General features: G+C 41.2%; 1 protein-coding gene across 1 annotated transcript in view; it reads left to right on the top strand.

Annotated features, from left to right (window-relative positions):
- The window catches only part of Klhl11 (kelch like family member 11), a 10,097-nt gene that overhangs the window by 3,043 nt on the left and 2,548 nt on the right, over nt 1–4,506 (top strand). The gene's annotated exons all lie outside the window — the stretch shown is intronic.

The following is a 4,506-nucleotide window of genomic DNA, read 5'->3' as shown; positions in this document are numbered from 1 at the left end:
AAAAAAAAAAAAAAAAAAAGAAGAAGACCAAGGTTGGTTAGGTTCTCAGCCCCAACCTGTAGCTCACAGTTATCTGTACTTACTATTTCAGTGGATCTGATGTCTTCCGACCATCAAGGGCATCAGACATACATGGTACATAAATATACACTCATACACATAAAATCTCTAAAAAAAAATTTAGATACAAAAGGGTGGAGATTAATCAAGGAAAGACATCTGATGTCAAAGCCTTGTGCCTACATTCATACTCAAACATACAAAAGATGTGGAAAAGATCAGATATGACAGGAAGGTCAGTGAGCATGGTCCAGATAACTGAGTAAGCTTCAGATTGAAGGACATTGCTTCTCCAGTTAAGCAGTGAAAGAAAACACAAGGAGAAACAATGTTAACAAAAAAGGATATTTCCAGGAGCTGGAGAGATGGTTCAGCCATTAAGAGTGGCTGCTCTTCCAGAGGGCTTATGTTCAGTTCCCAGAACTCACATGGCAGTTCACAACCATCTATTACTTTACTTTGGGGGTCCAACTCCCCCTTCTGATGTTGGCAGTAGGCACACATGTGGAGCACATACATAAATGCAGGCAAAACACTAAAACATAGTTTTAGAATAGGGATATTTCCAAACACTGAGATTATACTGGAAAAAGAGCCAAGGACAGTGACACATTACTGTAACCCCAACTCTTGGGAGGCTTAGCCAGGAGGAACAGGAGTTCTAGACCTGCATGGGTTACATAGAGAAATCCTGTCTAGCATATAATTTATAATTAAAGCCATAGAATAGATTAAGTTACTTAAGAGTACACATTAAACATGAATAAAGGAAAGAAGGCAGGTAGGAGAGTCTGTACGGCATTAAAGAATCCAGCAGAGTGAATTGAGCTGATACCATGGAGGCCTAAAAAGGGGGTGGAGTCTTCTGTCAAATGATCAATCATTAAAGGTTGGTGATGACATCATTGAGTTAAGTGTTTCCATTAAAAAGGATTGGGTTTGAGGTAGAGTGCCTACTTAGTTAACTCTAAAATAGGAGAGGTAGACCATGTTTTTGTGCCGAAGAAAGTGATTGTGGAAGAGGAGAAACTGATACTATAAGAGCAGAGGAATGGTCACAGGAGGTTTTTAAATCAAGGTAGGTCAGACTACATATTACAGTAAGAAATTGAATGAGCCGGGCGTGGTGGCGCATGCCTTTAATCCCAGCACTCGGGAGGCAGAGGCAGGCGGATTTCTGAGTTCGAGGCCAGCCTGGTCTACAAAGTGAGTTTCAGGACAGCCAGGACTATACAGAGAAACCCTGTCTCGAAAAAAAACAAAAAAAAAAAAAAAAAAAAAGAGATTGAATGATGCACACCTGTGTCCAGCACTTGGCAGGGGATCTAGGTCAGCCTGGACTAAAAAGTCCAGAGACCCTTTCTCATGAATGCTAAGGATTGAATCTGGGATGTGGTGGCTCTTGCCTTTAATCCCACCATTTATGAGACAGCAGCAGGAGTCTTAAGTTCCAGGCCAGCCAAGACTACATAGAGTCTTGGCTGTCTCAAAACCATGAGTGGAATGGGAAAGAAAATTAGTGTATTTTCTTACTTTACTATAGACAAATTGGTTGGTGGAAAGGTAAAACCCCTACCCACAGGATTGCTTCTTTTCTCAGAGTACAAGACTGGATCCTCAGGATTGGATGGAATGGGTATAAGACTGGGAGAATGAAACTGAAAAGAAGAGCTATTGTCAAGTTGTGTTTGTCTGTGATTTTTTTTTTTCTTTTTTCAGAGTTAGTCCTTTTTGAGGAGTAAGGAAAGGAGAGACTACTTCAGGCAGTTTACTTAAAGCTAACTGCGCTGGGCAGTGGTGGTGCACGCATTTAATCCCAGCACTTGGGAGGCAGAGGCAGGCAGATTTCTGAGTTCGAGGCCAGCCTGGGCTACACAGAGAAACCCTGTCTCAGGGGAAAACAAAAAAACAATTAAAAACCTAACTTTGCTGACGTAGTAGAACATGCTTTTAATCTTTACTCGAGGGAAGGAGAGACAGGCTGAGTTCAAGGCCAGCTAGGGCTACATAGAGTGAGCCTGTCTCAAAAATATAATATTATATATATATCAATCAAAATTTTCTCCATCTTTCACAGGCACCATTCCCACACTCCTACCCCGGCTTCCCTTCTCCCTCTCGCTTTGGGCCCTACAGGCACCATTCTAAGTGCCCTGTAATGATTGAACTTAATTTAGTGATCTCTGAGGCAGGATCATTTATCTCTGTCTACATATACATCTCTGATCTAGGTCTACATGGCACTTGGATTAGAAATAATAGGGTAAGCAGAGTCTCTTGGCTCAGTATTATAATCCCAGCTACTTGAGAGACTGAGGCAGAAGGATCACAGGTTAGAGGCCAACCTGGGCAACTTATTGGATCCTGCCATAAAAAGAGAAGGTGGAAGAGAGGGGTTGTATAGTAGAGCACCATGTGTGAGGCCTGAGTTGAATCCTGTCTTAGGGTTTCTATTGTTATGAAGAGACACCATGACCAAGGCAAACATTTAATTGGGACTGGCTTACAGGTTCTGGCTTACAGGTTCACAGGTTCAGTCCATTATCATCATAGCAGGAATCATTGCAGCATGCAGGCAGACATAGTACTTGAAAAGGAGCTGAGAGTTCTGCATTGTTATTTGAAGGCAAACAGAAGTCTGGCATCTACAAACAGCCAGGAGGAGGCCTCTTCGACCCTAGTCGAAATCTGAGCATAGGACCTCAGAGCCCACCTCCATAGTGACACTCTTCCTCCAACAAGGCCATACCTCATAACAGTGCTGCTTTCTAGTGGCCAACCATATTCAAACAACAAATCTCCATTATCATAATAAATACATATAAATATTATATGCCCAGCACAGTGCTTCTCATACAACAATGCCAATGCCTAGTGTGTGAGAGCTATTGTTTTTATAGAGTAATGTTTCCCAAAACCTGTCTTAAGGAAATATGTTTCAGAATTCTCTGCTAAACATAGGCTGTAGAGGCAGCCTGGGAATCAGGTGGCCCTGGCACCCAGACTGTCTGGGTACTATAGACTCTAGAGCCTAGAACCTTCACTTACCACTCTCTTTGTCTTTGTTTTTATCTCTAAGGTTGCAATGTTTCTTAAAGAGTGTTAAGAGAGGTTATCTTAATTTATCTGTATTTATAGTTAAGTAGTTATTAAGCACAGTAACCATAATAAACCATTATTGAATGGAAATGGGCCTGTCATCATGATGAATGATGGAAATGATGTCATCATGATGACATTCTTAGATTGTTTAAGGTTCTTCTCAATTAAAAGGTCTTTCTCTTTTATAACCATGGTCTCAGATTGACCACCCTTGGGCCAAGTACTACCAAATTTATGATTTGGATAAACATCCTGTTATGTTTTATTTTAACTTAAATAAATTTAGGTGGGTGGGCAATGTTCTATTAGTAACATATCAAACCTCTTAACCCCAGGGAGTGGCACTATTAGGAAGTGTGGCCTTGTTGGAGGAAGTGTCTCACTGTGAGGGTTCACTTTGAGACCCTCCTCCTAGCTGTCTGGGAGCTAGTCTTCTCCTGGCTACCTTCCGAATAAGATATAGAACTCCCAGCTCCTTTTCCAGCACAATGTCTGCCTGCATCTGCCATTGATAATGAATTGAACCTCTGAACCTGTAAGCCAAGCCCCAATTATATGTTGTCTTTTATAAGAGTTGCCTTGGTCATGGTGTCTCTTCATAGCAATAAAACCCTAAGACACCTGCATACGCATTTTGTTGTGTGTCTATTTTGTTTCTTGGCTTCAGATATTTGAGTTTATCTTGTCTTATTTTAATGATAGCCAGCCTTGGGCAAAACCCCTGAAAAGATCCTATTTCCTGTGGTTGCCTAAAAAGGTGGAAGAAGAGACAAGAACTTCTGTCACAGCCTAGGCTTCTGTTCTTTCTGTTATCTGACCAAGCAGAGTCTCTAGGAAGTTAGTTCCTGCCTGCCTCTAGTTTAGACTGTATGGTCATACTAGATAAAGCTTCTTCACCAAGACCCTTCTCAAGAAAAACACAAAACTGGGAGTGGTAGTGCTTGCCTGACCTGTCTCAAAAAAAAAAAAAAAAAGCAAATAAATAAAAGGTTCCAATGGCTGCAAAGGGATTAGAAAGGATGTCAGAAATGCATTTGGATTGGCGTTTGTCCTTGTTGTATGTGTCTGTATATCTGTGAGAGTATATTCATCTGAGTGCAGATGTCCCAAGAATGTCAGAAGAGGTTGTTTGACTCTTCCCACCTGAAGTTAGGCAATTGTGAGAAACTCAATATGGGTGCTAGGAATCAAACTCAAGTCCTCAAATGCCATTTTCTGGCTTCCAAGGGTACCAGCCATGTATGTGGTACACAGACATAGTTGCAGACAAAATACCCATATATAGACAGTAGAATCCAGGCATAGTGGCACATGGTTTTTTTTTTGTTTTGTTTTGTTTTTTGT

This window comes from Mus caroli, chromosome 11 (assembly GCF_900094665.2).
Source record: "Mus caroli chromosome 11, CAROLI_EIJ_v1.1, whole genome shotgun sequence".
NCBI classification, from domain to species: domain Eukaryota; kingdom Metazoa; phylum Chordata; class Mammalia; order Rodentia; family Muridae; genus Mus; species Mus caroli.
The sequence above is the reverse complement of the archived record's forward strand: the minus strand, read 5'-3'. Positions and strand labels throughout refer to the sequence as shown.